At 38.7% G+C, this 22977-nt stretch overlaps 1 protein-coding gene and 1 long non-coding RNA gene across 3 annotated transcripts in view; one reads left to right on the plus strand and one right to left on the minus strand.

Annotated features, from left to right (window-relative positions):
* AGBL1 (AGBL carboxypeptidase 1) overlaps positions 1-22977 on the plus strand; it is an 836354-nt gene that overhangs the window by 692851 nt on the left and 120526 nt on the right. The window lies entirely within an intron of this gene.
* Positions 21345-22977, minus strand: part of LOC133068349 (uncharacterized) — an 89266-nt gene continuing 87633 nt past the window's right edge. For both annotated transcript variants that reach the window (XR_009695498.1, XR_009695497.1), the window contains one exon: positions 21345-21761. This is a non-coding gene — a long non-coding RNA (uncharacterized LOC133068349). The remainder of the gene's footprint in view (positions 21762-22977) is intronic.

Consider the following 22977-nt stretch of genomic DNA (forward strand, 5'->3'; position numbering starts at 1 on the left):
CTGATCCCCCCTCCCACCTCCCTCCCCACCCCATCCCTCTGGGTCATCCCAGTGCACTATTCCTAATCCTTTCAATGACTTGGCAATATATTTGCTATTACCCATATTTTAAACATATGAGAAAGGGCTCCAAGGGATTAAATAACAAATACTAGTAACTGGAGAGAATTAGGAATTAAATGTATGATCTTTCCAACATGTCAAATAGCTATGCACTATCCTTGTGCAAGAAGTAGCTTTGAATGACTGTATAACTTAATGGAGGGGGAGCTTCTCTAAAGTGACTTGCATCTTTCCCTGTGTTCCCTTTATCTTCTGGTTTGGAGAGTGAACAAGTAGCTTTCTTCCAAGTCTTCAGGACTGGTGTAGGATACCAATGCAGTGTTTTCATCATCTAAAATATTTGACCCAGCACAAGAGGTAACGTGATTGGTGAATAGAAACCATTCTTGCATAAATGGTACCTTGCTTGTCAGACACAAAGGAATGAATACAAAATCTTCACAAATACTGCTGCTTATCATTTTCCTTATGTTTTTTCCTTCAGTGAATTGAAAATGTACATGAAGCAAAGGGCCTGCTATTTCTCTCAGCTGCTGGAAGTCACATTTCCCAGTAGGAGAGTTTATGGGTCCCCGAGGCTGCTGGAAGGAGGCGTTACTAGTAATCAGATAGTGTTATGAAGGAAACAGGCGTTTCCATGAATGAGCTCTGGGTAAGTCTAGGAGCTCTTCTGTGGTCAGAAGTGAGATCAGGGCCTGAGAGGAGCAGCCTTTATATCTTGGATATGACACATCTGGAAAAAAAAAAAAAAAACAAGACCAGTCCCACTAGGTCTCAGAGCACAGGAAATGAGGCCAGGAAAACACACGTGGCCTTGGTTTTCTAGTCTGCCCAGCATCTTTGGGAAACTATCAGTCCTCCGTTCTTAGTCCTTGAAAATTACCTGCTACTGAGCATGACCTTCTACTTCCAGAACTGGGCAACTGATCTAGACTTGACCCATTGCTTATTTCTGTCTCCATCTCCCACCTCTGATCCCAGACACACTGACTGTTACAAGAACAGCCATGCTGCCTAAGCGACACTGGTAGGAATTATCCTTAGGGTGGTTCTGATGCTGCCATGGGAAAGTTCTCTCTGACTAGAGATATATCTAACTAGCTGGGCCAGGTAATCCTTGAGGCATCAGGGATATTCCTTAAGGAGAACTTAACAGGCAGATCAGTTTGGTGCCCTGCAATGACCTAGAGGGGTGAGTTGGGGAAGGGAGGTTAAAAAGGGAGAGGACATAAGTATATTTATGGTTAATTCATGTTATCCAGCAGAAACTAGCACAACATTGTAAAGCAATTATCCAATTAAAAATAAACTAAAAAAACTTGAAAAAAGAAAAAGAGAGCTTAAAAATGCAAACTCACAGAAGAAAGCAGTCTTAGAAGATTTGGGGAAAAAATACTCAGATCATATTATTTGAGATTATATCTAGAGATATAGTCATCAATGGTATCAACCAAATGCTTTAAGTTTTCAGTTTTAGGGAACCTGCGTTTTCTTTTTTGTGTCTAAGTTCATTTAAATTGGGCTTGTTCTCATTTGCAACCTAAAGGAAGATTTATAGGGCATGTTCCTATAGGCCAAGATAAGAATTTGAATCTTTTCCCCTCAAAAACAATGAGAAGTAGTTGAAGGATTTAAACTAGAGACATGCTTGAATCTGTGTTTCAAAGAGATCACACTGGCTGCCCTGTAGAGGGTATATGTCAGAGGGACAGCAGTGATGTGCATGGAGGTGATTATGGTGATCTAGATAAGAGAGGTGAATTGCATAGACTTGAGTAGTGAAACTCAGAATGGAGAAAATAACACACATTAGGGAGATATTTAGGATATTAAATTAATGTATTAGTCAACTAAGTATGGAAATTAAGAAGGAGAGAGTTGCTAAAAACCACTCCTGAGTTTCTGGATTGGAAAAGTGATTGAGTTAGAGGGTCACCCAAGGCAAAATAGAGAAACCTACAGGAATAGCAAATGTGGAAGGGGTGTAAAGATCACAAGTTCACTTTATAAGTGATACACCTTTATCACATTCACATGGAAAGGTCAGTTACATAGCTAGAACGTTGGACTTGAGTTTCAGAGAAGAGCTCTGGACAGGAGATATACATTTGCACGTCATCTATGAACTGATGATAATTAAGTTTAGGGGCATGTATAAAATCACAAAATAAAAGGTTAATAGTCAATAGAGAAGAGACCTGGGGCTGGGCCTTGGGGGATATATTGAGCCCAACATTTAATAGCTAAATAAAAAAGAATGAGTCTGCAAATGAAAACAGAGAAACAGTGACCAGAGAGGTAGTGGAAAATCAAGGAGGCCTTTTGAAAATTAATCAACTTATTTTTTATTGGAGTATAACTGCTTAATAGCATCATGTTAGTTTCTGCTGTACAACAACATGAATCAGCTATATGTATACATATATCTCCTCCCTCTTGAGCCTCCCTCCCAACCCCCCATCCCAACCCTTTAGGTCATCACAGTGAAGGAGAATTTTTTGTGCCAATTAAGGAAGGAGAAAAATGTTTAGGATCTTATGGTCACAATTTCTATTTGCTGTTGACAAGTCCAATAAACTGAGAACTGAGAAATACTAATCTGATTTAACAATGTGCATGCCACTGGTGACCTTAGGTCTCATTTCAATACTGTGATCAGAGCTAGAGTCAGATGCAGTGGGCTGAGAAGTGAGTGAGGCATGAGAAAAGGCTTATCATAAATAATGCTTCCAAGCCAGTAAGCGCTTCAAATGCAGTGGCAGACTACCAGCAGCTAAATACTGGTTTTTCCATTTAAAAAATCTGAATGAACTTTCTAGCCAATCAAATAACAGGAATACACAGGAACTTTCTAGCCAACCTAACACATACTGGAAAAATTGAGATTTGCAGTTAGATTTGCCTGAATCTCCCAGAACAATCCCAGGTGGCTCAGCAGTCAAGAATTCACCTTTCAATGTAGGAGACACAGGGGAAACAGGTTTGATCCCTAGGTGAGGAAGATCCCCTGGAGAAGGAAATGGCAACCTACCCCAGTACTCTTGCCTGGAAAGTCTCATTGCCAGAGGAGCCTGACAGGCTACAGTCCATGGAGTCACTACTGAGCGACCGAGCACACATGTCCAGAATGAAGCGGGCAAGTGGGCTTGGTTCTCTGTCCATGATACACTTACATTCAATCAGCATTTATTACATATATATGCTGTGTTAGGCTCTGGGTTATTATTGACTTTGGGTCTTGATTTTGAAGAGCTGTCATCTAGATGTGACATAGCTTTGCAAAGATAGTAGTCTAGTTTGAAATGGTAATGCAGTGAAGGAATACAGAGGAGATATTCCTAAATGGATCAGCAGAGGCCTCCTGAAGGATGTGACAGCTGAACCAAGTCTTGAAGTATGTGTGTGTGTACGTTTATCCTTGTGGAAAGATAACTCTTCCATGGATGAATTGGATCTATAAAATATGGATGTCAATAACCCAATAGAACAAATGTATAGAAAACCAGAAGTCAGTTTACTTACATTCATCACAGGGCCTAAGCACCACTAGTTGGCTCTACATGCACTGGAAAAAGGAAAAAGCAGAGCTTTCAGGTATCTATTGAAAAGAATCACTCCTAGACTTCTTATCTCCGTGGGGTTTCAGAATGAAATATATCAGCTCCACAGGGAAGCCCCTGACAGATGGGAACCTATTTAACAAACCATGGAAAATGAACAGTTTGGCTCTGAAAGGGACCACACAGTCACAGAAAAATCTATTCTCAGAATTGTGGGTGTTGGCAGGACCCAATGACCCACATTCAGAAAAATTTGTCTATTAATTAGGGCAGGTGGTTCCATCCCAAAAGGCTCTGCCTAGCAACTGTAACCAAGAGTTTCTGCAACTTCAGTCCTGTGAAAGTTCAGTATGAGATATCAGAGTGGCATGGATAGTAATAATAGAAGTCTCTGAGCTTGAACCTGACTGCTTTCTCTGTGCTCCTATTTTTGCTTGTTCCAGATGAGTTATTTCTGACAGGCCAACAGATCCCCAAAACAGAATCACTCTCCCTGCAAAAAACTTAAGTTCTGTGTGGTCTTTTCATCTTGCCCTTTAATACCAGTGATGGATGGTTTCAAGTAAGGATATTAAAACTGTATTTGAGGGTCAGTACAGGATGGTTCACAACTGATTCGAAGAGCCAACTCATTGTAAAAGACCCTGATGCTGGGAAAGATTGAAGGCAAAAGAAGAGGATGGCAGAGGGTAAGATGGTTAGATAGTATCACCAACTCTATGGACATGAATTTGAGCAAACTCTGGGAGATAGTGAAGGACAGGGAAGCCTTGCCGGCTGCAGTCTATGGGGGTCACAAAAGTCAACCATGGCTTGGTGACTGAACTACAACAATGGGATAGGTGAGACATGGGCCAGGAACAATGGAGTTTTTCATGCCTTCTTGGTTTCATTCATTCATTCATAGAACAAATATTTATTTCACATTTTTCATAGATGAGGGGTACATTATTGAACAAAACAGAGTATTTGCACTCAAAAACTTAAAATCTCAGAGTACACATCCTGTATTGGGATTGCTGGGTCATATGGTAGTTGTATTCCAAGTTTTTTTAAGGAGCATCCATACTGTCCTCCAGAGTGATTGTATCATTACATTCCCACTAACAGCATAAGAGGATTCACTTTTCTCCAGCATTTATTGTTTGTAGATTTTTAAATTATGGCCATTTTGACCAGTGTGAGGTGATGTGTCATTGTGGTTTAAAAAAGGTACATGTACCAATGTTTATTGCAGTGATATTTACAATAGCCAGGACATAGAAGCAACCTAAATGTCCATCAACAGATGATTGGATAAAGAAAGTTTGGTACATGTATGTAATGGAATATTACTCAGCCATAAAAAAGGAACAACACTGAGTCATTTGTAGTTATGTAGATGGATCTAGAGTCTGCCAAACAGTGAAGTAAGTCAGAAAGAGAAACAAATATCGTATATTAATGCACATATATGCAATCTAGAAAGATGTTACAGATGAGCCTCTTTGCAGGGCAGGGATAGACACACAGAGGGAGAGAACAGACATGTGGACACTGGGGGCAGTAGAGAGCGGGGAGAATCGGGAGAGTAGGATTGACATAAATACAGTACCATGTGCAAGATAGCTGTCCAGTGGGGACCTGCAGAGCATGGGGAGCTCAGCGTGGTGCTGTGATGACCTGGAGGGTGGGATGGGGGAGGTGGAAGCCAGATCCAGGAGGGAGAGGATGTATGTACACAGACAGCTAATTCACCTCACCGTGCAGCAGAAACTAACCTAATAATGTAAAACAACTCAACTCTAATATAGACGCATCAGATCTCTGGGAGATCAGCAAAGTCATTTCAGTGCAGTGAGACAGTTGCTACCACACGGAGCCTGAAGTTTAGAGAGCTCTAAGTTCAGGGAGACCTGGGAAGAGGTAGGAGCCCAGTATTTGAAGAATCCAGGAAGGCTGTTGTGGGAGTTAACTGTAAGGAAAATGAAGATTTTTGCATCGATGGAGATGGTGGTGTTCTACGAAGTGCTAACAGTGTTGCAAGGCAGGGGACATTAGCGGGACATATTTGTCGAATGAGCAATGACTTGACATTGACAGGGCTGAAATAGGCATACACTAAGTCCCCTACATGTGAAGCTTCAAGTTGTGCACTTTCAAAGACGTGAGCTTGTGTTCTGTCGGCGTCAGGAGAGAGTGACATGACAGCTTGCCCTCCGACTCTTGTTGCTGACGACCCTTCAGCTCTACCAGCTCCCACCTCCTCCCCCTCCTCCATCACTAACTCTTCTGGCCTGTTCACTCGATGCCAGCCCCTGAGTGCAAGCTGTTGTGCTGTACTCCTATACTTTTCAAGGTACTGTACAATTTATTTTTTGTGCTTGATTTGTGTAAAATGTATTATAAACCTATTATAAGTTTGTGTTAGTTGCTCAATCACGTCTGATTCTTTGTGACCCCATGGACTATAGCCCACCAGGCTCCTCTGTCCGTGGGATTTCCCAGGCAAGAATACTGGAGTGGGTTGCCATTGTCTTCTCCAGGGGATCTTCCAGATCCAGGGATCAAACCTGGATTTCCTGCATTGCAGGCAGATTCTTTACCGTCTGAGCTACCAGGGAAGCCTATTATAAGCTTATAATGCAGCAATTATTATAATGAGTGCAGTACTATATTGCTGATTCTGTTAGTTGGGCACCTAGGTTAAAGTTGTTGGACTTAGAAACAAATTTGACTTATGAATGTGTTCTCATATGGGAACGCATATGTAGGGGACTTACTGTACAGTAATTGGGATGGAGAGGAGAACTGGGGTTAGATCATGGAGGGTCTCAAATACCGATCTGAGGATATATAATGTTACCCTTTTCGTCGCCACCCAGCATGTTTTTTTCTTTTAATTATTTTGTTGACGTATAGTTGATTTACAATGTCATGCTGGCTTCAGGTGTATAGCACATGAATCCATATATATATATATATATATGTTATATTTCATATTCTTTTCCCTTATAGGCTATTATAAAATATTTAGTACAGTTCCCTGTGCTATGCAGTAGGTCCCTGTTGTTTATCTGTTTTATATATAGTGTGTATGTTCATTTCAAACTCCTAATTTATCATCCGCTACTACAGTCCACGGACATGACTGAGCGACTAAGCTCGCACACACTTTCCACTTTGGTAACCATAGCTTGCTTTCTATGTCTGTGGGTCTATTTCTGTTTTGTAAATAAGTTCATTTTTTATGTTTATTTTTTTTCCTGATTCCACATATAAGCAATATCATATGATTTTTGTCGTTACCTGGCTTACTTCACTTAGTATGATAATCTCTGGGTCCTTAGAACAGTTTTAACTGGAAAGCAGATGCTTTCCATGTGTGTACTCTGGTACTCTGGAAAATATTCACTAATCAGTAATTCATTCATATTAAAAAACATATGAAGCCTCTGTTTATACCAGGCGTTGTGCTAAGCTCTGGGACTACAGTGGGACACAGCGGGCATGGTCCTTGCCCTTGTGAAGTTTATAAATATGTGTGTGTGTGTGTGTTAAGTTGCTTCAGCTGTGTCTGACTCTTTGCGACCCCATGGGCCATAGCCCACATAGCTCCTCTGTCCATGCAATTCTCCAGGCAAGAATACTGGAGTGGGTTGCCATGGCCTCCTGCAGGGGATCTTCCTGACCCAGGGATCGAAGCCACATCTCTTATGTCTCCTGCATTGGCAAGTGGGTTCTTTACCACTAGCACCAACTGGGAAGCCCAAAGCTTATAAATAAGACAGACATTACACAGATGATTTAAAGTGTTGATGGGGTGAACTTGAGATATGAAGAGATGGAAGATGAAGGTAGAGAGGCATCTTAAGGGTCCAATGGTAGTAAACCAGCTAGAAGATAGTGATGGCTTTTAGGGTCCCATGGTAGTAAACCAGCCATTAGATGGTGATGGCTTACCCCAAGGCAGAGAGTGGAGTTGGGAGGGATGAATGGATTCCAGGATTATGTAGAGGTAGAAGCTATGAGATGCTGTGTAAGTGGGATCTCCTGGTGACCAGAAACATCCCTTGATGGAATGACACGACAGAGCTCAGCCTGTTCCATGGAGAAAAAGGAACCTATTCAAATTTTGCAAATCAGTTCAGAGAGAGCTGTCAATATGTCATACTCTCAGCAGAAGATAGATCACTTGGCATAGCCAATTTCTGGGCAGCTAACATGAAAAGGGATTAGTGCAGGTTGAGAAGCAAAAATCTATTTAAAATTTCATACTTAGGTTCTTTCATGGGCCAGGGCTCTTGCCAATGCAGGTTTTTCTTCTATTTTTAACTCATGGCAGATTTTTTCCCCCAAGATAGAGCTATATTTTAAATAAAATATTTAATTATGAATATTTCAAACACATAAAAATGTACAGAAAATAATGTAACAGACACCTATGTAGCTATCACTAATATTTTAGAAAGTTAACTTTGTATCAGATTTGCTTTAGGAAGGTTTTTTAGACAGATAAGATGTAATTAAATCATGATTGCTCTCTCTTCAATATCCTGAACATCTCAGAGGACACCATCACTGCAATTTGGTGAAGGTCATTCTGCATATTTTTGCATTTATTTAACATGTATATATCCACAAACAACACACGGTATATTTTAAAATCTTGCACAGGTTGTATCGTATTTGATCATTCTCTCTCGTCTTCTTCAATCAAAATAATGCTCTTGAGATTGGTCTGTGATAAAAGTGGATCTCATTCATTTATTCTAAGAAAAGTATGGACTACCCTGTGTCTCAGTCTGTAAAAAATCCACCTGCAATTTGGGAGACCCAGGTTCAATTCCCGGGTTGGGATAATATATATCCCATTGCATTGATACTCAAAATTTATAGATCTATTTCTTTTACTGGGACACAGTAGCTTTCTGTTTGTTCTTTCACTTGCATGCAAGTTTCTCTGTGTTAGCTAATGTGAATCAGAATTGTTGGTCTGCATACTCATCAATACTTGGTGATCCATGAAGTTGCTTTTGGACAATCTGGATGTGAAAGGATATCTCACTAGTGTTTTAATATCCATTTTCCTAATTATTAGTGAGGTTGAACTTTTTCTCTCACAATTTATTAGCCACTTAAGTTTCTTCTGCTATGAATAATCTATTAATATACTTTGTCTATGTTTCCGTTTGTTGTTTCTCCTTCTGTTATATTCTTTTTGTTACTGATTTGGAGAAATTTATTCTATACCTTGGATACTTGGTCCTTTGTTTGGTCGAGGGATTAAAATTGTTTTCACCTGGTCTGTGACTTTGTCTTTTCATTTTTCTGCTTTTTAAATTTCTTTTATGGAAATTTCTCTGTGTTTTTCATTTCTGTGTTTTATTTAATATGTTTGGAATAATTACATGATTTTTTCCCTTTAGGATAAATGTGTATTTTGTACTGTTTAGGATTTGTTGCCTAACCTCATGATGAAGATTTTTTTTTCCTAAATTTTCTTCTAAAAGTCTTATAGGATTGCTTCTCACATATCTTTTATCCCACCTGAACTTCAGTTATACATATATGGAGAGTTCTAATTTGTCTTTTCCTATATAGGCAGCCAATTAACAGTCTCAGTACTGTCATCAAAATCTTTGTAATGTCATCTCTGTCATGGGCCAAGCTCTCATATACACAAAGGTTTGTTTCTTTGTTCTATAACTGTTGGACTATTTTCTCTTCTTGTATCCTGTATCACCCAGATAAAAAATATAAACTACCATATAAAATATATAAACTAAATAAGCTGCAAGGATGTTTCTCTTTTGAGTCATTGGTACACATATATTCAGCTTGTAGTAAGTACTGACAGATTTTTTCAACATTTATGAAGAATTCTGAAGCTCCATATTGCCACTTATGGGAATTGCCTTTCCTTATCATCGATTCATTCTAATGGAGAATAGTGATGTCTACTTGTGATTTAATTTACTTTTTTTCAGATGACTAATGAAATGGAGACTTTAATTTTTGTATTTTATGAACCATTTGAGTATGCTCATTTGTGAGGAGGCTGTTCCAATTTTTGCTCATTGTCCTGTTGAGTTGGTTATATTTTTTTCTGATTAATTTGGACACAAACACACAACACACTTTTTACTTCTTTACCAGGGTGTTTTTGGACAATAGGTATTCTTAATCTACTGCAATATGACTTAGTTTTCCCTTTATAGATATTCTTGTTTATGTCCTATTCAAGAAATCTTTGCCTTCCTCCAGGTCATAAAACATTCTTTTCTGAGTTCTTCTTAAAGTTTTATTACATTAACTTGCATGTATAGGTCTATGTTCCACATTTAGTTAATTTTTGTAGATAGCATGATATAGTGATCAAGGTACATTTACTTGCCATGATGTTGATATCCAATTAACACAGTGCATTTATTGAAAAGACCATTTTTGTTCTCACTACACTGCAGTCACCTTTGTCATAAGTCAGGTGACTATATATAAGCTATTTCCAGACTACAGTGTGTTCTGCTGATCTACTTGCCTGTCATTAGACCAAACTCACACTCTCTTAATTATTATAGCTTTTTGATAGGTCTTGCTTTCTTTTAAATATGTTCTTCAATTTTGTTTTTCTTCTTCAAGATTATCTTGCCTATTCTTAGACATTTGTGTTTTAATGCAAAGTTTTAGAATCAGCTTACAAACTTCCACACAGAGTATGTTTGCAACCTAACAACATGAAATTTTCCATTCTCTGGACTGTCTTTCCAATTAATTGATTCTTTTTAAGCTCCTCTAAATATGTTTTCTAAATGTCTTATTTTAGAAGTCTTATATAATTGTCATTAATTTAATTTTTCGTAAGTATTGTACATTTTACAATAAATAATATCTTTAAAAATGTACTTGTTTGTTAATGCTGAATTATGTTTCATATCTGTTTTAAATAGCATAAAGCTGATTTTCTCCAAGCTAACCATTTCTGTATTTACTGACAAGTTTAGTTCACTTAAACTAATGATAAATTAATGATATGTATTAATTTATTTCCTCTTATCTATTTTGAATTTTCTATGTACCATGTTTGTCTTTACTTTTATCTCTATATTTTCTGTCTTCCATAGGATTGATCAATTTTATTTATTCCCAGCTTCCTCTTTACTGTTCTGGAAGATGCACATTATACTTTTATTCTTTTATTGGTTTCCCTTAATATTTCAATATAATGCCTCCTTTGTGGGAGTTGATATGAGAATTTAGTAGCAATAATGAGGCAATGTATTCAGAGTGCATGGCCTATGTTATGTGCTCAAAAATGGTAATTATCATTATGAGTATTCCTCTGACTCTTAGCAATATTATCAAAACACAAAAATCATCATCTTCCCTCATTCTCTCTCCTTTTATGTATCTTTTTTATCAATCTTTATATATTTTTCCAGGACTGGACATTAAACCTATGATAACTAACAGACTTTGATGTCTGAGTTATTTTATCGTAAGAACAAAATCAAGTCACTAAAAGTATCAAGGATGTTTCTACACAGATAGGTTTCCAAAACCAGTAGAAGTCTTGGTAGGGGTCTTAAAGCTTCTGAGATGAGAAGGTGACACACTTTATGCATCCAGCCTCATGTGACTTGTTAAGCCTAGATATGGTGATACTCTGATCATCTGTTGGAGGAGCAAACATGAAGAGTTTCTGCCCTAAAAGAACAAAAAAGTTTTTAATTGGGGTGCTTGCATTAAGTTGGGCTTCCCTGATAGCTCAGTTAGTAAAGAATTAGCCTGCAATGCAGAAGATCCTGTTTGGATTCCTGGGTCGGGAAGGTCCCCTAGAAAAGGAAAAGGCTACCCACTCCAATATTCTGGCCTGGAGAATTCCATGGACTTCATAGTCCATGGGGTCACAAAGAGTCATAAACGACTGAGTGACTTTCACTTTCACTTTGCATTAATTAACAGAATTGTGCTTTTTCATTTCCACTAAAGGGTTTTTCCTGGGTCTTCAGGATCTGTCTCCATCACACCTCATGGGTCTTCAGGCTCTGAGACCTAGTTATAGACCTTCATAATATGCAAAAATTCTGACTATGAAGTCACCATCTCACAACCTCATTCATTCAAATACCGGTCCTGACATAATCTGGGACTCAGTTCAGTCAGTTCAGTCACTCAGTCGTGTCCGACTCTTTGTGACCTCGTGTATCACAGCACGCCAGGCCTCCCTGTCCATCGCCAACTCCCAGAGTTTACTCAAATTCATGCCCATCGAGTCGGTGATGCCATCCAGCCATCTCATCCTCTGTCGTCCCCTCCTCCTCCTGCCCCCAATCCCTCCCAGCATCAGGGTCTTTTCCAATGAGTAAATTATTCGCATGAGGTGGCCAAAGTATTGGGGTTTCAGCTTCAGCATCAGTCCTTCTGGGACTACATCTATACAAAAAAGATCTTCATGACCTAGATAATCATGATGGTGTGATCACTCACCTAGAGCCAGACATCCTAGAATGTGAAGTCAAGTGGGCCTTAGGAAGCATCACTACAAACAAAGCTAGTAGAGGTGATGAAATTCCAGTTGAGCTATTTCAAACCCTAAAAGATGATGCTGTGAAAATGATGCACTCAATATGACAGCAAATTTGGAAAACTCAGCAGTGGCCACAGGACTGGAAAAGGTCAGTTTTCATTCCAATCCCAAAGAAAGGCAATGCCAAAGAATGCTCAACCTACTGCACAATTATGCTCATCTCACATGCTAGTGAAGTAATGCCCAAAGTTCTCCAAGCCAGGCTTTAACAGTATGTGAACCGTGAACTTCCAGATGTTCAAGCTATATTTAGAAAAGACAGAGGAACCAGAGATCAAATAGCCAACATCTGTTGGATCATCAAAAAAGTAAGAGAGTTCCAGAAAAACATCTACTTTTGCTTTATTGACTATGCCAAAGCCTTTGACAAACTATGGAAAATTCTTCAAGAGATAGGAACACCAGACTACCTTACCAGCCTCCTGAGAAATCTGTATGCAGGTCAAGAAGCAACAGTTAGAACTGGACATTGAACAACAGACTGGTTCCAAATTGGGAAAGAAGTACGTTAAGGCTATATATTATCACCCTGCTTATTTAACTTATATGCAGAGTACATCTTGTGAAATGCTGGAATCAAGATTGCTGGGAGAAATATCAATAACCTCAGATAGGCAGATGACACCACCCTTATGGCAGAAAGTGAAGAACTAAAGAGCCTCTTGATGAAAATGAAAGAGGAGAATGAAAAAGTTGGCTTAACACTCAACACTCAGAATGCTAAGATCATGAAATCTAGTCCCATCATTTCATGGCAAATAGATAGGGAAACAGTGGAAACAGTGAGAGACTTTATTTTCTTGGGCTTCAAAATCACTGCAGATGGTGATTGCAGCCATGAAATTAAAAGACGCTTGCTTTCCTGGGAGAAAAGTTATGACCAACCTAGACAGCACATTAAAAAGCAAAGATATCACTTTGCCAACAAAGGGAAGTCTAGTCAAAGCTATGGTTTTTCCGGTAGTCATGTATGGATGTGAGAGTTGGACTATAAAGAAAGCTGAGCGCTGAAGGATTAATGCTTTTGACCTGTGGTGTTGGAGAAGACTCTTGAGAGTCTCTTGAACTTCAAGGAGATCCAACCAGTCCATCCTAAAGGACATCAGTCCTGAATATTCATTGGAAGGACTGATGCTGAAGCTGAAGCTCATACTTTGGTCACCTTATGTGAAGAGCTGACTCATTTGAAAAGACCCTGATGCTGGGGAAAATTGAAGGCAGGGAGAGAAGGTGACAACACAGGATGAGATGGTTGGATGGCATCACCGACTCAATGGACATGAGTTTGAGTAGGTGCCGGGAGTTGGTGATGGACAGGGAAGCCTGGCGTGCTGCAGTCCATGGGGTCGCAGAGTCGGACATGACTGAACTGAACTGACTGACATCTATCAAAGGGCTTTGACTCATTTCAAAATCAGTATCATTTTTTTTATAACTTGTGGATTATCTGATAGTAGCACTTATATATCTTTTGGATGTAACATCTGACTCATTATTAGGCCCAGTGCTAACTGGTAGATATGATCTCTCACTCCAAAATATTTATTATCTTTTTCCTGCAAAGGCAGATAGAACAATTCAGGTTAACCTTTATAGGAGAGACAGTAGGATTTTATTGCTTTCTGTTAAAAAATGTTTGAAATACATATGTACACTGGAATATTATTCAGCCATTAAAGGGAACAAAGTAATGCCATTTGCAGCAACACGGATGGGCCTAGGAAGTGTCATAGTGAGTGAAGTGTAAGTCCGAAAGAGAAGGAGAAATATCCAGTGACATTCTTTAGATGCAGAATCTAAAAACAAATTCGTTTACAAAACAGAAACAGACTCACAGTCTTAGAGACCAAAGGTGGGGAAGGATGGGGGAAAGGACAGTTAAATAATCTGAGATGGACGTGCACACACTGCTCTACTGAAAATGGATAGTCAGCAAGGACGTGCTGTGTAGCACAGGGAACTCTGTTCAATGTTATGTGGCAGCCTGGAGGGGACGGGAGTTTGGGGAAAAATAGATACATTTATATGTATGGATGAATCCCTTTGCTGTCAACTATCACATTATTGTTAGTCAGCTGTACTCCAAAATAAAATAAAAAGTTAAAAAAAAAGAAATACTGCCCAGTCCATACTGATCTTGTTTGTGGAGTTAGAAGCAAGATCCAGAAAGAACCATTTCCTACGTTGGTGTGGGTTTTTGAAGGACGGGATGAGACTGGTGGTTAGAAAGTGATTTGTGAGTGAAGCTAATCTTGTATCATACATCAACACTTACATGAATCTCTTCTTCAAGTTGACCTTGTAGTCTGAGTATATCAAGGGAATTCAAGATTGATCAACAGGGAGAGGGGCAGTGGGGAAGGAAGAAGAGCTAACCTGGATTCCTAAAATGTGTTTCTGTACTTGTTGAAATCCCCTGAAACTCTGTCTCATAACAGTAAAGCAGGCATTTCATTCTCATGAAGATCAGCCATGAAATGTCTTAAGAATTAAAGACAGAGGGGATATCTTGGCTAAATTTGCAAAAAGCCCCAAAGCTAACTATTTTCCATGTCTGCTTTTCATTGAAGTGAAATCGGTTTCAACTTGCAGTAACCAACTCTTTGGCCACTTTTTGCTTGCTTGTTTCATGTAAGTGATGCTTTGTCTCTCCAATTGCATGCATAATTAGTTAAAAGGCTGAGAAAAACAGCTGGATCTCGGGGGAATGTACATCCATGAAATTGCTTCATTCCTTCCAAATCGGTTATGCTTTCCAGTTTTTTTAAGGAAGTTCTTCCACTGAATGAAATTATTTTATTTGCTATAACACTCCCCCCAACCATGTCCTCATTGCTCTCTTCCCTTCTTAATCCATTTGGTTGGATGTGCACTCTCATACCTTGAGTCTGTTGACAAAGTTATGGTCCTCCATCCTGTTTTCTTTCTCATCATCTTCAAAGGTGTGCACCTGCTTTATATTCATGTCAGTCAGCTACTATGGGATTTTCTAATGCCTGGAGTTCTCTGGACATAAATTCCATTATTTGAAACAAAGGTCTCTATTTTTACCTTCTCTTTCCCTTTTGGAGTTAGAATAGTCTCTCCTTTCTTTGCAGCATGTAAAAAGTGTGTGTCATTCTTGTGAGTAATGGAGTCTTCATCCATGGAAGCCTAGTCTTGTCTCCAAGGTTCAAGACTCCCTGCCAACAGCTTTCTTAGCATCTCAGGGACTTTTAAGCTTTTGAAAAAAATATTTATTTATGTTTTTGAACATTTTATTTTGTATTGGCTTATAGCTGATTAACAATGCTGTGACAGTTTCAGGTGGGCAGCAAAGACACTCAGCCACATGTATACAATATCCACTCTCCCCCGAACTCCCCTCTCATCCAGGCTGCCACATAACATTGAGCAGAGTTCCATGTGCTATACAGTAGGTCCTTGTTGGTTACACATGTTAAATATAGCAATGTGGAAATGTCCATCTCAAATGCCCTAACTATCCTTCAATTAAAAATAAATTTTGAAAAACTGAAAAAAAATTACCTTGTACACCTTCAATAAATACAATTTTTATCTGTTCATTACACCTCATTAAGACTTTTTCTTAAGGCTGAAAAAATTATTTGAGAAGAACCACTGTGAGGTTCTATGGGGTTCTGACACATTCACTAAGAAAATTAGACTTCTGGTTTGTGGCAAGGACAGTGTTGGGCTAGAGATGAAAATACAGATTTTGCAGTTGAGTGGCATGTGTTTAAACCTCTAACTCAGCCTTTACTTGCTGTGAGCCTTTAACCACCTCTTAACCTCGGTTCTCCACCTATAACTTGTGAATAACACTACTACTTTCCATAAAGGGCTGTTGTTAATTTTTAGTGAGATAACTTATATAAAATGTTTGGGATGGAGAAGGCACATTATAAGCTCCTACATGCCATGTTAAATATTAATAATGATATTAATAATGGTGGAGCAGAGAGAGTACTATTTCCCACAGAAGCAACCCACTGATGGAATTCAGGAAAAAATATAGCCAGAAAGTTAATTCGCTTTGTGAACGGGTTGACTGCAAATAGGAGATGTGGTTATGCAAATTCCAGAAATAATAGCTAACATTTATTTCAGCCTGCCAGAGTATATTCACTGCCCCAGTGGTTTTCAAATCTTACTGTGAATAAAAATCCCTGGGAAGTTTGTTGAAAATGCAGAAGCCAGGTTCTACCCTTAGAGGTTTTTGTTTAGGATTAGCCTCCAATTAAAATAAATAAATAATTTTTTTTTTAAAAAAGAAGTAGCCTAAAGGGACTTCACTGGTGGTCCACTGCTTATGACTCTACCCTTCCACTGCATGGGACGTGAGTTTGATCCCTGGTCATGGAACTAATATCCCACATGCCCCCTGGGTGAATCACAAGTAAATAAATAAAAATAAAAGAGAGACTCACTACAAACCACAAAAGAAGAGGTTTAACCCAGGATGTTTCCATTGACTAATACATACTCAATGTATTAGTCAATGTCATCTAATACATATGAATTTTTCTTAGTTTCCCAAGTACCTTTTTAACCCCAGTCTCACAAGTAATAGGAGTATGTCATTGTCTTACATTAAGAGATTTGGTGTGGTTTTTCAGGCAAAGCCCCATAGTAGAGAGGAATTGGTGTTATTCTGGGTGGAAGAATAAGGATTTTTCACCTTATTCTTAGGAAAAGAGTGGATGAATAAGAGACACTAGCAGCCCTTTTGCATTCCTGAGGCCCACAGAGGAGAAGGATAGCCAGGGCCTGGCTGCAGAGAAGCAGACACAGGTTACTCTTAGCAAGGGAATCGGGCGGTTGGATGAGAGATGCAATGGATTAGGAAGAAGTATCATCCTGGTCAGTATTTGGCAGGCTGCCCAGCAGAATCCCCTAGGAATCTTACTGATTCAAAAGCTCTAGGACATTAATTCATTTAAATTTTACAGTAAACCTGTGAGTTAGATGGATATTACCATTACCTTCACTTTACAGAGTAGAGAGGTGAAACATAAAGAGGTTTGGTAACCTTTGCAAAATTCAAATACTAAGTAGTAATAGCTAGGAGAGTTGAGACTGGAACTTAGGTTGGATATGAACCAGAACCATGACACTATTATGTCTTGTTTTGCTTATAATGCCAGAAGTTTCTTTTTTAATAAAAAATATTGAGATTGGACCACTCAGGTTTTCTCCTCCAAGAACTTCCTATCCGTAGTTTATACTTAGTTTCTTTTTAAAATGTTGCTTTCAAGGAGTGTTTACATAATTTGGACACTAATCTCTTGATATATAACTGTATTGAAAATCCCCCTGAATTGTGGGATATATTTTCAGTGGGGTCACCTTTTTGAAAGTAAAAGGTCAAATAGAGGGAAAGGGAGGCATACATCACATCTTTGGAAAGTAGTCATTGTGGGAATAAGTGACTAAAGCCAGGAGGAAGGGCTCAGGATTCTGAAAATATGGAGTCTGAGCTAGTGGCTCTACCTGACCCTCACATGAGGCTGAGATTTTGAGAGAATCTGGATTTTTTTTTTTTTTCTTTTTGTCTCTTTCTGTGGTCTCAAGTAGCTTTATCATCAGAGAACCAAGTATGGATTGAGGGAAGAATAAATAGCTTAGTTGTTATTTTTTTGTGGGAATTTTTAAAAATTAATTTATTTTTAATTCAAAGATAATTGCTTTATAATACTGTGTTGGTTTCTGCCCACATCATCATGAACTAGCCATAGGTATACATATGGCCCCTCCCTTTTGCACTTCCCTCCCACCTCCCACCCCACCCCATCCTTCTAGGTTGTCACAGAGCACCTAATTTAAGCTCCCTGCATCATACAGCAAATTCCTACTGGCTATCTATTTTACATATGGTGATGTATATGTTTCCAGGCCACTCTCTCAGTTGTTCCTTATCCAACAAACACTTAATGAACTCATAACATGTGCTAAACTGCACACCATTATCATATGTATTAATACAATGTGTGAAGAGGATAGAAAACTTGCTCTTCAGGAGCACTCCATGTTGTCGGAGAGACCCACCTCTAAGGAAGCCTTTAAATAACAATTTGACAAGAGCCTCGCAGAGCTAAGGACAGGAGCCAATGATTTCTTCACCCATTGGTGGAATATTTATGGAGCATCTACTTGGGAACTAGGGATGCAGCTGTGAAACAAGGGAGGCAAGAACTCATAAAACATATATTTGTTAAAGGTGTGAGATGATCAATTAGCAATCCACATATAAATGAGCAAATAAACCCCATAAATAAGTCATCATTAAATAAGTTCATAAGCAAGAAATTCAGGCAGTAATACATATCATGCCAGACAAATTTGATAACATGATGAATAGTTTTGAAGCATGGGTCTACTGTATCTGGTGTGGCCAGAGAAGGCTGTTCTGAAGAGCAAGCATTTGAGTTGAGAGGTATGCGATAATCAGGAGTTTTGTTGTTGTTCATTCTCTCAGTTGTGTCCAATTCTTTGTGACCCCATGGACTGCAGCACACCAGGCTTGCCTGTCCATCATTCTCTCCTGGAATTTGCTCAAATTCATGCCCATTGAGTTAGGGATGCCATCCAACCATCCCATCCTCTGCTACCCTCTTCTCTTTTTGCCTTCAGTCATTCCCAGCATCAGAGTATTTTCCAATAAGTTGGCTCCTTGCTTCAGGTGGCCAAAGTGTTGGAGCTTCAGCTTTAGCATCAGTCCTTCCAATGAATATTATTCAGGATTAATTTCCTTTAGGATTGACTGGTTTGATCTCTTTGCACTCCAAGGGACTCTCAAGAGTCTTCTCCATAACCGCAGTTCAAAAGCATCAATTCTTCTGCACTCAGTCTTCTTTATGGTCCAACTCTCACATTCATACAGGACTACTGGAAAAACCATAGCCTTGACTATACAGACCTTTGTCAGCAAAGTGATGTCTTTGCTTTTTAATACACTGTCTAGATTTGTCATAGCTTTCCTTCCAAGGTGCAAGAGTCTTTATTTCATGGATGCATTCTTTAGATCATAGTGAGATGAGCAAGAGTTAGCCATATGGGAGGAGTAAGAATAGAGAAAGTGAAAGTCTGCAAGGCAAGAATGAGCTTTATTTCTTCACAAATAAACAGAAATCACAGAAAAAGGAGTAGTGGAATCTGCTGACAGGCACGGGACTTTGGGGTTGATGTCAAGTTTTGCAGAAGAGGTCACATGAGGCAAAGTCTGGAAGGATGGAGAATAAGCTAAAGGACATTCTGGCCATGTGACATAACATGAACAGGGATAAGAAGAGTTAATATGCTATGCAAGTCCAAGTTTCAGCATCTAAATCCATTAGCCTGTGCAATCAGAGCGTCAGGCACAAGGTCCAGTGGGCCGCTGCATGCAGCTCTTCCTAGATCCAGGATCAGCCCAATTGCTGACACACCTGTGTCTCCTAACCTAGCATCCTAGAACTACCATAGGCTCTATCTTTAGGCAAAAACCAGGAGATGACCCAGTAAAGGGATATTTTTTCCCAGAAGATGTGAATGTAATAGAACTCTGACTGTGATTTTTTTAAGAACATTTTTAATTAATTCATTAAGTTTATTTTTGGTTGCACTGGTTTTTTGTCACTGTGTGCGGGCTCTCTCTAGTTGGGGCAAGTGGGGGCTACTCTTCTTTGCGTTGGATAGGCTGATCGTTGCCGTGGCTTCTCTTGTTGTGGAGCAGAGGCTCTGGGCACATGCGCTTCAGTATTCGCAGCATGCTGGGTCAGCAGTTGCGGTGCTCGGGTTGCTCCACAGCCTGTGGAATCTTCCTGCACCAGGGATGGAATCTGTGTCCCCTGCATTGGCAGGTGGATTTTCACCCACTGTACCACCAAGGAAGTCCCAGATTGTGATTTTTAACTAGAAGTGAGAGAGTTAGGTTGGGGTCATCTAAGGCAAGTTTCAGTCAAATCTCCATCACCAAAGCTTCTACTTTGAACTTGCTCATTGCTACTGGGTTGCTGAAAGTTTCATAGCTAAATATGTCATGAGGGTATATAAATGATCCCATTGTTTGGGACCGACATGTGAATACAAATGGACCTGACTCTATCCTCTCAGAAAGCTAGTGGGGAACAAGCAATGAGCCTTTAAATCAGAGCCCCTGGCCAGTGATCCAGGTCTGTACAAAGCTAATCTAGCCCCTACCATCTAAATTTTCACAGTGCCCATCTCAGTAGCTCTCAGCATCACTCACTGAAGGGCATACTTTTAAAACATAGGCAAGGATTAGCAGTTTTCGTAAAACTTAGCAACACCCTCCTCTTTGTTTTTGAAGAATAGAGATATTCACTTGACCAAGTAAAAGATGTTTGATAAAAGGGCACATCAGAGAGCTCAGCCTTCCCTGGAGACAGCTCTGCCAAGTCTTCTCAAATCTATCTCCATGGTTCTTAGTTCTGCTTATATGGTTCCAATCACTTAAATAGTCACTGGTTATAAAAATAGTCACCAGGAGACTCGGAGAGACCACAAGTTTTAATCAGAACCATTCCTGATATTCACTATTTTCCCTTCATCTTATATCTGATTTCTTAAAGTTAGACATGAGTTAGAAATAAGGATGTTTTTGGTGTTATTATTCTCAGTACATACTGATGCATTATTATTAAGAATAAGCATTCCTAGGGAATGCAAAATATTCTGGAGAAAGCAAAGAGCCTTCATTTTGTACTTGGCAATTATTTTCTAATCACAAGGCTCAAAGAAGCTTCAGTGGGGGGCAAGTGACACTGTTTATCTAGAAGAAAGATGCTTTATATGTTATCCCACTGAGGCATCCGGGTAACACTGTCAGCCTAGGAAAGGAGATCACATGGTGTATGAATCTCACCAGCTGAGTAGAAAAGGAGCCACTCCCCCAGAGAGAGAGGTTGAGAGAGTGTTGTATTTCCTGCAAATGTTTGTTAATCCCTAGATTTCTTCAGTCTCTGCTCTCTCAGTTTTTCTCAGCACTTGGTGGACAAGTGAAGGGTCCGCAAGCTAGTGCCCTGGGGAAAACTTGCCTTTTTTCTAGACTATTAAGTCATAAAAGATGACTACTTGGCCTCATTTTTTTTTGATCCTGTTATTTTTATTGTATAGCTTTAATAAATGATTTTCATTGGAATGCCAATTGGGATAGGGCAGCAAGAAATAGATGACAGAACCTAGGGATTTATCAATTCACTTTCATGATTTCTTCCTCTTAATCTTAAACAGCTAAAAGTCTCTCCTGCTGTAAAGATCTAACATGCTTCCAATTTAATTCAGTGAGTATTCAGGAAACGTATATCTATTCCATGTGGTCACAGCTCCTACAACATACTATGATTTCTGTAACCTACAGGAAGCAATTTCATGAAGGAGTTGTAATAAGTCCCAAATGTTTAAAAGATAGTGAAAAAAATAAGTAAAATTCAAAATCTGTAGACAACATAATTAAACAATCCATGTTACAAGGTAATAAGAGGAAGAAATATCACTCGATGTTGTCTTCTGATGACGTCTCCATCAGAATTTTCAGATAGTCAGTAATCATCAAGAGAGAGGTAGTCCTGAAATGAAAGGAACATTTGGATATACGTAAAGACCCAGCCCTTAGATTTATATCATCACCCTAGTCTGGAAAATACATGAACCCAACATGAACTTCTGCTAAGGGTGAACCCCTCCCATCAGCTGCCTTGTGACTGGATTACTTGGTTAGTGAACTACTGAGGCCAAATAACATTTCTGAGTAGGTTAGCATATGAATCTCAATCCTCTGTTGATTATTTGTATGATTTAGGGTAAACTTCCTAATGTTCCACATTTGGTGGTTAGGGATGCTTTTAATTCATGAGGTTATTTCAAAAGTTAAAATAAGTAATTCATGTTAAACGCCTCACTCATAGCTGGTGCTCAGTAAATGCTAACTTGTGTTCTTTTTTCTTTTTTAAATTCAAGTATAGCTGATTTACAACGTCGTGTTAGTTTCTGGTGTACAATGAAGTGATTCAGTTAGATATATGGATGTATATCTATATATGTGATATATACTTATGATAAATGTCTATATATATGACATATATATGAATATGTATCTATACCTATATATGGGTATATCTATATATAGGTTTATATTCACATGAAAAAGAATGAAATTTGGTCCTCACCTCACATCATATACAAAAATTAATACAAAATGAGCATTGTATCTAAATGTAAGAGTTAAAATTATAAAAATCTTTAAAAAGTTATAAAAATCTTAGAAGAATACATAGGTGTCAATCTTCAAAGTCTTAGTTTGACAATAATTTCTTAAACATGGCACAAAAAGCCCAAGTGACAAAAGGGAAAAAAAACAGATAAATTAGACTTCATAAAAATTAAAAGATTTTGTGTTTTAAAAGATACCATCAAGAAAGAAATGGGAGAAAATATTTGCCTATCACATATCTGATAATGCTCTAGTAACCAGAATATGTAACAACTCAGCAACAAAAAGACACACAACCCAATTTTTTAAAAATAATAAAAGACATGAATATACTTCTCTTTTTTAATTTATCTACTCATCTTTAAAATATATATATCTGTAGAAGGAAGTTTGCTGGTTCTTCAAACAGTTAACATAATATCACCCACCATATGGCATAGAAATTATAGCAGACATATACCTAAAGGATTAAAAACATATGTCCAAACAAAAACATGCAAATGAATGTTCATATCAATACTATTTGCAGTAGGAGAACAGCGAAATCATCCTAATTGTCCTTTAACTAATAA

The sequence above is a fragment of the Dama dama genome, chromosome 13 (assembly GCF_033118175.1).
Source record: "Dama dama isolate Ldn47 chromosome 13, ASM3311817v1, whole genome shotgun sequence".
NCBI classification, from domain to species: Eukaryota; Metazoa; Chordata; class Mammalia; order Artiodactyla; family Cervidae; genus Dama; species Dama dama.